Here is a 13,620-nt window from a genome sequence, read left to right on the forward strand (position 1 = left end):
AAGACCTCTCTGGTTTGACACAAGGTAGGCACTACCTGCACTGAGCATGCTTGACTTGGTAGTCACTGCCTCTCAACTTCTATGTCATCAAAAGTAGTCTCCTGGAGCTGGATGGTAAAACTGTCCATGAGAGAGCGAATCCGTCATCACTGGAAGTGGCACTGGTGATTCAATGCTTAAGAGTAGGAGAGAGAGAGAGACACAGACACTAGAGCCTCCTAAGCCAAAATGGTGTATTTGCAATTATTGATACAGAAAGCTCCACTGACAGCCTAGAATTCTACCCTTCCACTGCTGTCTAGGCACAGTACAAATCTTGCTCCTCTTGCTAAAAAGGAGTGAATAACAGAAGTGTTTTGAACACTACTAGGTTCAAGAAAATTCAATACTATTCTTCAAAAGCTTAACATCCCATGACTTTAAGCAGCCCGCTCTTTGAAGTGCATCCCCCAACCTTTCTAGCTGGGGTCTGATGTGATAATGTTCCATCTGAAAACAATTGGTCAGTTACGAAGAACCAAGGATACTCCGGCACTGTTCTGCTGGAAGAGACTTCACTCCCAAAGCACCTTTGGCTTTCTCTATCAGAGGACGGAATTTCCCTTGTGGAAGTTCTACTGAATTTTTCCCGCCGCTGTTGCAGACAGTAAGACCTTTGTGAATGCCCTGGGGGAGATGTACAGACCGAAGGGGGAAGGACTCAAACTGGTAGAGGAATTGAGGATGAATTGCGAAATAGGTGTCTGATAAACCTAAAGGAGAATGCAGTCTCCCAGATTTATGAATAATATAATTGGTTGGAGGTTTTCCATCTTGCACGACTCCTATTTGGACACCACCTACTAGCTCTGGTTGGAAGTGCTAGGCAATTCATGCACTGTAGCTTGTCAAGCAATGACTTTCCACCACTAATGCAGCAACCATTAATACTGGTAATCTGTGGGGTTTGTAAATGGGAGCAAACAAAATGAGAGGCGAGGTGATGACATTGATCAATGTTGCCTGTATGTCTGTGCTTGAACGGTGACTGTTCTGGCTTTTAGCAGGCTCTCTTCACCTTGAGGTCCTTGCAGGGCTGTATAGTGCTTGTTTCAGGCAGATTTGACATACTAGCTTGGCAGGCAATGACCTTCCACAACAAATGCAGCGACTATTATGGCTGGTAACGTGATGTTTGTGTAGTGCTGACAACTTTTGTTTTTAGTCATATGCGTGTTATAAGGACATAAGTTGATATAGAGCCATCTTGTGGACAATTGAAAAGGTACAAGACTTTTATGTTTCATCATTAAGAGAAGTGACATGGAAGTGATTGATTGTTTACTTCTGAATATTAACTATGACCTACCCACAATGCTTATGGACAAGAGGAGACCTGAACTGCATTGTGGGAGGGTATAAAAGATTTGGGAGCGGCCATCTTGGGTCTCTTGTTCCTGGGACGCGTGGCCTGTCAGTAGAACTCTGTGGGTGTGTGTGTCCCACAGGGTTGTGGCCTACTTCGTGAAGGAGCGGAGCAACAGCAAAGATCCTGCTGTTGATCACAGTGTGCTGGAGCAGCATAAGTGATCGTTCCGGAGACCCGTGGAGGAGGTAACCGAGGACTCCTGGTCGTTAGGAAATGGAACAGTGTGACAGCGTGGTGGTGGCTCCATATGGACTGAGAACTGCTGAAACGGAGACATCCATTTGTCCGGATCCAGTGCGGTGAGAGGGTTCACACCCGGAACTTTGTTTAATACTACACACACTTAGAACTGTTACAGAGTATTGCTGGAACTGATAGTCCCACGGAACAAGTTAAGTTGGAGAACATTACATTTGCATAGACTTCAGTATTCAAGATCTGATACTAGATACTTGTCTTCTTCGTATAAGAACACTTAATCAATCTGCTGGATTATAATTGTCTTAGTGTATTACCTTACACTGCGCAACACCCAAGAAGAACCCTCTGTGGATTACAATTACAACTTCATAGCTAGCGAAGATTGAAGACATCAAGACTATCTCTTTTATTGCAGGGCCCTGCATCTAGTTACAAAGGGTAGTGACTTTACGGTTTAGAGCAGGGGAGCTCCCTGGTATAAATTTATATTTAGGAGTATTTGTGTATGTTACCAAGATTGTCATAACTATTTACTATACTGTTGCACTATGTTGGTGTGATAGTGTAGTCTCTGTAATAACTCTTTATATAAATATATCATTTACCCAAAAAAGAAGTTATTTTGGTTATTACAGAAGTTTGTGTGCAGTGTTATTTCTCCTGCAGGTGGAGCTACAAGCACCCAAGTAGAGGTAAATATAAATATAAGTGTATATTGTGGGTTAAAGTTGGTACTGATATCACTACAACACTGCACTACAGCTGTGTCAAGGGGATTGAACAACTTAAGAGGGGTGAAGAGAATAGAGGACAGGCCCAATAAAAACCAGCAGCTCCACCGAGAGATATTGCTACATTTATAAATGGGGAACAATGATAATCTTGATCAACATCGCCTGGATGTCTGTTCTTAGATGGTGACTTGTCTTGACAGTCAGAAGGCTCCCTCCATCTTGTAGTCCTTACAGGACCATAGATATTGGCTCTCTTTTTCTCAATCTTCACTACTTACCTAATCCCTATACCTTAAAGGCAATGGGTGGTCTGACTGGACAGCGTTTCCCATAGAAACAGAGCAAAGCAGCAGACTGAAATGAAAAAACAGCATAATGCTAAGTCTCCACTATTGCGACCTGAAAGTCGCATGATTTTGCAGCAGATTTGATGCGACTTGAAGCAATGCCTGTGTATTCTTGAGGTCTATGGACACACATATGAACGGTACTCATAGGTAATCATGGGGTACGGCTTGTCATGCGATTTTGCAATGACAAGTTGCACTAGGGGAAACTGAGCCCAACACAGTGATCCCAGAGCAAGCATTGAAAAGGGGATAGGAAGAGCCCAGGTGAATGCCATAAAGAGCACAATGATCCTAGAGCAACACTGAGAAGGAGATAGGAAAAACACAGGTGAATGCCATAAAAAGGGAAAACATACCTGCAAACAATGACCACATAAGCATCCAGCATGCATGAGTAGAGAGCTCCACCATTTGTTGCCATAAAACCATTTAGAACTTACATTTGCCATTAGTGATGATATCAGTGCCTGAGCATATTCAGATCACCATCCTGGAAAAGCTCTAGCCAGGAAACACAGAGGCCGCATCACTTCCTGCCTCTCATGCTTAGAGTGTACTTGCACTGCTGCAGCCATCTTAGGAATGGCAAACTCCCATAACACAGAGAAAAGTAGTAAAAAGCATATGGAAAGAAAAAGGAAACGCTGTCACTTACGTCAAAGCTTGTTTAAAGCTTTCTTTGAGAAGCCTGCACCACCAGAATGGGGTCCAACCATATAGCTCATTTAGAGACTGTAGAGGAAGGACTTCCGCCCAGGAGAGGCTGAAATATGCCCCCCAGACCACCAGAATGGGGCTCCAACCATATAGGCTCATATAGAGACTGTACAGGAAGGACTTCCACCCAGGAGAGGCTGAACCTGGCTGGGGCGACAAACGGTAAGGGATACCTCACAATTTCAGTCCTGATCAGGTGAGGAAAAAAAGGAGAATGCTGTGAGCCGAGTCTGTCTTTGATTTATAGTTAACCAGTCCTATCAGGTTGTGGGGGCGGAGTCACAACCCATATGTATGTATGTATGCTGCCATGATGCACCAGGAAAATGTTTTGTCTACTCTAAGATTGCCCTGATTATAACAGAAAAAAAAATTGTTGTGATGCCTATGGAAGTTTTGAAAGGGTGACATCCCTGTAATTACTACAATGGTGCTTTATACAGTGATCTTGCCAACCTTTCAATGTCCAAAACAAATATATATATATATATATATATACACACACACACACACACACACACATATATACACACACATACATTGTGTGTTCAAGAGGTTCACATACTTGAATGTGTGTGCTTTGGACTCTTCCAGAACCTCCTCTTACTATTGAGACACAGGCTGAAGAAGCACTCCTCTAGTCTGTTCTCATATTGCTGCTGTCACTGTCACTGCAGGTATTGGTAGGGAGAGAGGGGAGGAAGCCAGCTAAGAGCAAGAGCTTGTGGTCCTGCTTAGTAGGGAAGGGGGGGGACGTGCTCGCTTTGTGAGGACTCATTTGTTGAGGTGGCTGATGGGAGGTGTAGTCTTAGCATAGGGCCAATGGCACAGAGCAATGAGGAGACTCTGTGGACACACGGCAGCACTGTTTTTAAAAACAAAGAAGAGGAGACAGAAGGTGCACACAAGTATTCTACACACAAATGTAAGTTGATTCCTGGGGTTATGTATGCTCATGGTGCTGCATCAGGGCTGTGTTTCGGCCTAGGCCAACAAGGCCTAGGCCTAGGGCGGCACTTTGCGGGAGGCGGCAAAAAAAGCCGCCCCCTGCATGAGAGAAAGTCCCCTGACCCGACTCCCAGCTCCCGCGGCCACCCCCCGCACACATGCAGCCCACGGCGGCCGTCTTGCTGTAGCGGCACTGCTGTGTATGGGCATGCTTGGCAGAGGGTGAAGGAGCGTGTGTATTGGCGTGCTTAGCAGAGCTCATGCCCCTCAATCCTCTGCCAAGCAAGCCCATATACAGCAGCGCCGCTACAGCAAGGCGGCCGCTGTGGGCTGCATGTGTGTGGGGGCAGGCACGGGAGCTGGGAATCAGGGAGACGGTGTGTGACTCACGCCCCCATAAGCGGCCGGTGACTGGCGGAGGTGGAGCCTTATGCTCCGCCTACCCTCCTCCGCACTGCTTTCCTTGACTGTTCTCCTCGGCACTGGGGCGGGGTCTGGCAGTGACGTCAGGAGGAGAGAGAGAGAGCGAGAGAGAGAGAGAAGCACAAGGGAACCCCCCAGGACAGCAGGTAAAGTTATTTAATAAATTATATCAGTGTTATGGGAACAGTGTTGGCATTTGATGGCACAGTGGCTGCGTTTGATGGCACAGTGGCTGCGTTTGATGGCACAGTGGCTGCAATTGATGGGCACAGTGGCTGGGTTTGATGGGCACAGTGGCTGCGTTTGGTGGGCACAGTGGCTGCGTTTGGTGGGCACAGTGGCTGCGTTTGATGGAACAGTGGCTGCGTTTGATGGGGCACAGTGAGGCTGCAATTGATGTCTTTTTTTCTGAATTTCTTAGTTTGTTTGCACCCCCCCAAAAAATTTTGAGCACCAGCCACCACTGGCATGTGCAAAGTGCTCCATGCGTTCTAAAATCAATGCAAACCCTTTAAACAGTCCACATTTAGTGAAAGTGCATTAATATGCAGATCATGATATTGCAATAAAGTGCTCCATCAATGCTGAAATCAATGCAAACTCATTAAAGAGAAGTCCCGCCCCCACCCCGTGAAAACATTAAAACTCAGCAGCTACAAATACTGTAGCTGCTGACTTTTAATATTAGGACACTTACCTGTCCAGGGATCCCGCGATGTCGACACCTCAGCCAATTTTCGGATTGGCACTCAGGTTTTGCCACCATCATTCATGGTAAGGGAAACCGGACGGTTCACTACTGCACGTGTGCACTTTCTGAATGCCCCAGTGGAGGAAGGAGGAGGGGGGCGGAACTTCAGAGGGGGCAGCGCAGTCTCCAGGGAGTGGGGAAGGGTACCTGTCAAAAACAGGTACCTGTTCCCCCCTCCCCCCCGAAAGGTGCCAAATGAGCCTAAAGAGGAAGGGGTGTGGTTTACAGATGATAGGGTGGGTCTTAAACAGGAAGAAGTGTGGCCTCGGCAGCAAGGGGTGGGTCGTATTTAAATTAGGGGGGGTGCATAAGTTTAGTCAGGCCTAGGGCAGCACAAAACCTAAATACACCACTGTGCTGCATGTTACATCCTAAACATGGGTATATCATGCAACATGGGGAGAAAGGAGAACTTATCATTTAACAGGGCTCGAAAGAGTGATGAAGTTTTATTTCGACAAAGCACAGCCTGAGGAAGACGAGCTTGTGCCTCATCGTCAAAACTGAAAATGTTATCATTATGTCTTGAAAGGTCAAGCCCTGTGAGTGCCACCTTATCTTTTGGATTATATATACTTCATGCTTTGCTTAGATCCTAGGCGCATTTTCTCTTAGATGTGTGCAGTGGCAACTACTGGACATTATTATATACACACTCATATACACTGATCAGCCATAACATTATGACCATCCACCGTAAACCCATCAAGGCATGTACGCCACTAAACCTCTGAAGGTACGCTGCTGTATCTGGCACCAAGCCGTCAGTATCAGAGCCTTTATGTTCTGTAAATTGCGAGGTGGGGCCTCCATGGATCTGACTTCCAGCACATCCCACAGAGGCTCGATTTGAATTGAGATCTAGAAAAGTTAACACCTCAAACTTGTTCTGCTCCTCAAACCATTTTTAGAATTCATAAGACCAGGCCACCTTCTTCCATTGCTTTGTGGTCCAGTTCTAATGCTCACATGCCCATTGTAAGCGCCTCTGGCTGTGGATACAAGTAAGCATGGGCCCCCGATCGGTCTGTGGCTACACACAATACACAACAGACTGCGATGTTCAGGCTGCATTAATGAGCAGTGGTGAGGCTGCCCTGTCCTATGCCTAATAGTGGAATGTTTTTACTTGTGTTTTTTTTTTTTTGCGTAATTGCCCATCAGCACAGCCACACCAGTGCCTATTAATGCAACCTGATCAGTGGCCATCAGCGCTGCCACATCAGTGCCCATTAATGCAGCCTGATCAGTGCCCAGTAATGCAGCCTGATCAGTGCCCATTAATGCAGTCACACCAGTGCCCATTAATGTTAGTGCAGCCTGATCAGTGCCCAGTAATGCAGCCTGATCAGTGCCCATTAATGCAGTCACACCAGTGCCCATTAATGTTAGTCCCCACCAGTACCTGGTCTGCACAGCTTCTTCTACCTAGGTCCCGAGTGCAGTGCTTGTCCTGCAGGTGGTTCCTCTGGAGCTGGAAGCCCGGGACCAGCTGTGCACTGCTGGTACATCTGATGCTCTCCCTTCCTCCTGGGTACCACAGAGCTGGGTAACTAAGGCTGGAGGAAACTCAGGGTGGGAGGGGTGAGGTGAGCGGGTGGGGACTCTCAAATCCTGTCAACCAATCGGCTAATCTACCAACTCCCGCTATGTAGCTGTTTAGAAAAAAAAACTTCCTTGGGTCTCCCCTGTGTTCAGTTTGGGCCGGGGGATAGAAAATGGACTATTTTATCGCTTTCGGCTTTAGACAGACCAATCCACAGCAGCGCTCCTGGCCGGCTCCAGTGTACTGATATAGCACGGGCCGGCCTTCAACTGTGTAGAGCGCTGCTGTGGATTAATCCACCCAGCCCCCACTGAATACAGGGGCCCAGAGAAGTTTTTTTTTCTAAACAGCTGCACAGTGGGAGATTAGCTTATTGGTGGTCAGGGTTTGGGAGTCCTAGCCCGCTCTACCTCCCCTGTCACTGAAAATCCCGGTGGCCAGTACATGCCTGCTGCTTAGTCCTATTTTAAATGATCTAAAAAACTTCAATGAGATTTGAGAAAGAACATTGATCAAAATTAGAGAACATTTTCAGATACCTCCCAGTTGTTGGTGTTAATCTGGCACTGTGTGCTAATTTCTTTAAATATCTGACAAGACCTATTTAACTGGCAGCCTAACTTTCCAGTTTTCACTGGTTTTGCAAGATGGTGAGCTATTCTAAAGTGACTGAAACCCTCCGGCAGCAGGTTGTCCACATGAAGGACAAAGGGATGACCCATTCAGCCATAGCAAGAGAAGTTTGTCGTTCTGTTATTTCTAGAATAGTGCATCTTTACAACGTCACAAACTCCTTCAAGTCCCCCAAGAAGGCTGTTCGTCCATGAAAGACAAATTCATGAGAATAATGAGGAGAATCTCAATGGGCAATCGGTTCAACAGTAAGGATCTTGTCATAGAGTGTTTCGCCGTTTAAGAGAATTTGGACTGAAAGCCCACTCTGCAGTTACCAAACCTCTCAGCAGAAAGAATCAAAAGACTAGACTAACCATTGCTGAGGAGTAGGGATCAACCGATTATCAGTGGGGCTGATATTAACTTTTTTGAAGTATTGGTATCGTGCACAAATGTACCCGATATTACCGATATTGCTTCAAGGGTTTTACTAGTGTGATGCATGCAGCTGCATGCATCACCATGGTACCGTTCTTTAGAGCAGACGGTCGGCTGTTATTACAAGCAGTGAGAGGGGAAACCGCTGCCTTTCGCCGCTTGCCCGGGCTCTCCCGTCCCACCGGGAGTCCCGAGCAACCAGCCGACACGTTCACCGGCTGGCTGAAGACCCGAACAAAGCCGATGCTTCGTTCGGGTCTTGGATCTAAAAAAATATATAGTATTTAAAAATGCTGATCTTGATGTTTTGAATACTTTCAAGTGCAGAGGAGGGGTTTGGGGTCTTGTAGATCTCTGTCACAAGGCATGTTTACATGCCTTGTGACAGCAATAACAGTGATGAAAAAAGTGTACATATTTTTTTTTAAATGTACAGAATATCAGCAGACAATATCGGTATCGTATCGGCACCGAAAAAAACGTATCGGTCGATTCCTACTGAGGAGCATGTTGTGTGGACAGAGGAGAACTAGTCCAAAGTTCACTTTAATGATGAAAGCAAGTTTAATTTATTTGGGTCCAATGGGAAACATTATGTTCGTTGTCAAACTGGGGAAAGACCGAACCCAAAGTGTGTAAAGAAGTCAGTGAAAGATGAAGCGTCATGGTTTGGGGAATGTTTTCTGCAGTGGAAGTTGGGCCTCTGTTTGCAGCTACATGGCAGAGTGAATGCAAATGTTTATCAGAACCTTCTTCGACAACAAGCGGTTCCTTCCCTGCGTTCATCACTCAGTCAGAAATTTTCATGCACGACAATGCGCCCTGTCACACGGCAAAATGGGTAAAGCAGTTCCTTGAAGCTGAAAACATTGAAATAATGAAATGGCTAGTCCAGAGTCCGGATCTAAATAGAAAACCTCTGCAAAATCCTTGGCAACCTATGGCCAAGAAACCCACTATAGTCACAGAACTGTGGAAAAGACTGGAAGAAGAATGGAACAAAATCACACCAGAGCAGTGTGAGAGACTAAGTGATGTCCTGTGGCCGCAGATGTGGTGAAGTCATTCAAAGCAAGAGCCCCCCACTCCCTACTAATTGTTCATTGATGTAAACGTCAGAAATTTTAGTTGTAATCTTTCTCCGTGCAACAGTCATTGCCATTCTCTAATTTTGATCATTGCGTTTTCTACTAAAGTTATTTTTGTTGAAGTGCCTTGGTAATTTTGAAAAACATTGTTCTATTAGCATGGTTTAGCCACAACAAAAATTCAAAAAATTCCACCAAAACACATCCATGTGTGTGTATGTATATAATTCAGTTCCCAAAATATGGAAAAATAGATTACCAAAATTTGGAAGCAAGCCTATGAAAAAAGTCTGTCACTAAAAATGAAAGAAAATAATACTAAAGATACCTTAGACCAGGGTTCACTAAATGCCGGACCTGCACCAAGCGACAGTCCTGTCCGGACCGCAGGTGTGCCACTTATCAGCCTGGGTGATCTCTCTGTGGTTCCCTGCTGGCCACTGCTATGATCCTCACAGCAGGCAAGAGGGAGGCGCTGCATATCAGTACAGAGGGCAGGATTTGGTAATCCCCCGCTTGTTGATAAAATAAGTTGGGCAGCACATGCCCTCTGTCCTGATATGCAGCACCTTCCGCCATGCTCACTGTGAGGATGATAGAAGTGGGAGACCAGAGAGAGAAAACACCCAGCTGCTGTGTGCCTCTGCCCTGGTAGGACTGTGCAGGGGGAGCTGAATGACGAAAGGGGGACTGTGATGTAAAGGAGGAGAGGGGGCTATGACTACAAGGGGCACTGTGATGTGTAAAGGTGGGCATTGTAATGTATAAAGGGGACACTGATTTAAAGTGGGAGTTGTGATGTTGAGGGGGGGGGGGTTGTGATGTGAAGTAAGGCTGAGGACAGTGATGTACAGAGGAGACTGTCACCAAGATTCGGGCCTCTGCCTTAAGAAAATTTCACAAACTGGACCCCTGTGAATTTTAATTTGAGACTTAGACCTTCTCTGTAACTGTTCATCTGGTATTAGTGATTTAACCATTTTGGAAGACAAGTATGTATGAAAGACCATTCATTTTATTCTCAGAGTAGTACCAATAGCTGAAACACCTGGAAAAAATTATATAGTATGCATGGCTTAAATTAAACAGAATTTTGGACATTTTAGATTGACTTATCAAAAAACATTGCCATGGTGACAGGTCTGGTGCCTGCCCAATTGAACAGGTTCCATATTTTAAGTTTAAGTTGACATGATCTAGTGCCTGCACAAGTCAGCAGCTCCCATTGTCTACCCTCACAAATAGTCAGCTCACAATTGACAAGATACACATCTATTAAATTCACCACCTTATCCACTAAGCACAAACTTTACTTATTTATAGCCAAGTAAGAGTGCATGTGAATACCTGTTGCAAGATACTGCTTGTCTAGTTAGTTGGTTTTATAAATCTTAAATGAGGATATCTTTAACCTTTTTGTCTTTTTATCTTTCCTTAGGTCAGTAGCAATGATAAAAGAACAAGATTAAAAAGTGTTCTTGAATGGATAATGGAACTTGTTTCATGTAAACCTGTACACATCCTCATAAATTAGTATGTACTGGAAGAATGTTAAGATCTGATGGAAATTAATACCGTTACAGTATGAACAACTCAGTGCTGTGACTTTACCTCACTGGTCCTGTTAATACGCTTCTCATAAGGCATCAAGAAAAGTGCCATCAAATGTGATCTTCTGAATTAATATGCCAACAGATTTGATGAGAACAGTATGAAATCCCTTTACTTTGCGTCATGATCTGCACTATTAATTTGATGCTAGTACTATATAAAACACTTGGCCAAGGAGAGGATGTATAGTGGTAATACATACTGACCTAATGAGGAGTAATTTTCTTTGAATTGTTTTGTATTTTCATACCCCACATCTTGTATTTTGAGGTTTTTTATTTTTTAGGGGGGATCATTGTCATGTTACAGAAAGGGTAAAACCTATAGGGCACAGGAATTGTCACAAAATACTGTACACCTCAATATGGCAGCAACATTTAGGTAGATAAGTATCAACAAAGGAACATTGTCAATATGGCAGGATGGAGACTACAGCATCTTGGGGCCAAAGTTGAATTTCCAGGTATTTCTTACACACAGGATTCAGATTCATCTTGCGTTGGTCAAATATTAAATATGTCAAAATGCTGTGTTTATTTTGCCATGATCACTTTTTTCAAGTGAAATTACCTTAAGTTCAATTTCACATTTTTTATACATGGAACTGAAAAGAAACCTCTTAAAATGAATATTGTTGGAAGGAGCTAACAGAACAAGGCAAGCTGGTAAAGATAAAACAAAAATCGTAAAACTCATTTTGGTTCAAATCCCTTGAAAAGTTTACAATATGCTGTCAGTAGCCTCAATTCTCAGGTTTCCTTACAATGTAAACATGTTATTATCATTATCTTACACTCTACTGGTACAGATTGACCTTTGTATGCCAAAAAATATGCTATATGTAGATACATCATATAGCACATATTCACCCTTTTCCTGTATTGTTATGGTAAACATAAAATTTGTTATGTGGTATTAAAAAAAAAATATATATATATATATATATATATATATATATATATATATATATTTTTTTTTTTTTTTTTTTTTTTAATTTGAAGGACAAGGAAAAAAGTATTTATTTTTGAAAATTGCCCAGCTCATCCAGATACATCACACCTTCACCTGTGTAGGTTGTATGTTTGGAGAGCCTTATGAGAAATGTTTCTTGAAAATTGGCTTTTCTAGGGCTATTCAGCTTGTTTGATTTATTTTGAGTTAACAGCTTTTGCTGTTAACTTATTACTATTATTTTTTTTTTGCTGTGCAGATTGTTCACATTGTAGTATAGATATCATAACGTGTTTTAATGGTGTGTAGTGGGTGGGTATTTTGAACTGTACATGTTAAGTATCTCAAGGATTGTGGTAGCATGTAGCCCTCTTTTGCAGCACTGGCAATTTTTTCATACTAAAAAAAAAATCATGTTTAGAAAGCAAGGCAATAAAATTTAAAACTGCAAGGCATATTTTTTAAGTAAATTTGGCCAAATATGGGTAAAGGCTCATCAAGAAGAATGATGGACACCTATCATTCAACAAGTCACTTGCTGCTGGAAGACCTAGCAGGCTTGTTCCCTTTTTGTTTGATGGGTGAAAATGAATTCTTCATAAAAAAATAACTACTGGATCAAAGTTTTCAACTTTTTGGAAAACTTTTTTTTATGCAGAAATGGTCACTTCCAAAGACTGGAAGTGCACTTTAAAAAACTTCTTAGTTGTCTAATTATTGCATATGATGCTTAAAACTGTTACTTTAAATAAGGTATATATGGGACCCTTTAAACTTGCCACACACTATACATTGTTCTTTGTAACAGACTGTGAAATAAAAAAAAATATGGACAGCCGGTCAGCAGTAGGTCAGTGCAATAATATAATCTCTTGATATGTTGCAAAAGTGTTTGAATACATGGATACTGTGTGTTAAAAGTGGAACCGCTACCTTTTCTTAATGTTTAGTCTGATTAAAGTCAGACTCGGTCTAGTCATAGGTGCCCATTCTTACTTTTATCACTATGCTCCCAAGGTAGTCACAGTGATATTCTTCTTTCCTTCTCATAGGTGTGCGCAGCCTATTGCATTAGGGTGTGCACCCCAAAACGCAAACACACATGCATATATATATATATATATATATATATATATATATATATATATATATATATATATATATATATATATATATATATATATGGTGTCAGTGGACAGTGTCAGTAGATTTTATTTTTATTATTTTGTTTATGTATTATTTTTTACAATTTTATTTATATTTTGTATTATTTTTTACAATTTTTTAGAAGCTTTGGTGAAATATCAGCAGGGGGAATCTGCGCTGCAAAGGGTGATTAGGGTGTGCCCAGGCACACCCGGCACACCCCCTGCGCACGCCTATGTTCCTTGTTTTATGTTAGAAAAAGTGTGATAACAAACACTTGCAAGTGTTCTTTGTCCTTTTTTTTCTGTTCTGGGGAACTACTTTATGCTCTGTGTCAAGTAATACTGAAATCTGTTATGAAATAATAAATAGAACAAGTGCTGCGCTGCTCAATCCCTAATGTATCAATATGAAATAAACAATTAAACTCCCGCCAGAGGGTCTAGAACACAAAATGTAAAATATAAACAAACCTAAAACAAGTGAATAAAACCCAATATTGAACATATATATATATATATATATATATATATATACACATATACACAGTGGGGACGGAAAGTATTCAGACCCCCTTAAATTTTTCACTCTTTGTTATATTGTAGCCATTTGCTAAAATCATTTAAGTTCATTTTTTTCCTCATTAATGTACACACAGCACCCCATATTGACAGAAAAACACAGAATTGTTGA

General features: G+C 42.7%; 1 long non-coding RNA gene across 6 annotated transcripts in view; it reads left to right on the forward strand.

Annotated features, from left to right (window-relative positions):
• LOC141117248 (uncharacterized) overlaps positions 1–11,771 on the forward strand; it is a 429,977-nt gene extending 418,206 nt beyond the window's left edge. For 2 of the 6 annotated variants that reach the window (XR_012237125.1, XR_012237129.1), the window contains one exon: positions 10,658–11,769. This is a non-coding gene — a long non-coding RNA (uncharacterized lncRNA). Of the gene's footprint in view, positions 1–10,657 lie in introns of all 6 variants that reach the window. The other 4 variants (XR_012237126.1, XR_012237127.1, XR_012237130.1 and 1 more) reach the window with 3 other exon arrangements.
• The last annotated feature ends 1,849 nt before the right edge of the window (positions 11,772–13,620 follow it).

This window comes from Aquarana catesbeiana, linkage group LG13, assembly GCF_042186555.1.
Source record: "Aquarana catesbeiana isolate 2022-GZ linkage group LG13, ASM4218655v1, whole genome shotgun sequence".
Classification (NCBI taxonomy): Eukaryota; Metazoa; Chordata; class Amphibia; order Anura; family Ranidae; genus Aquarana; species Aquarana catesbeiana.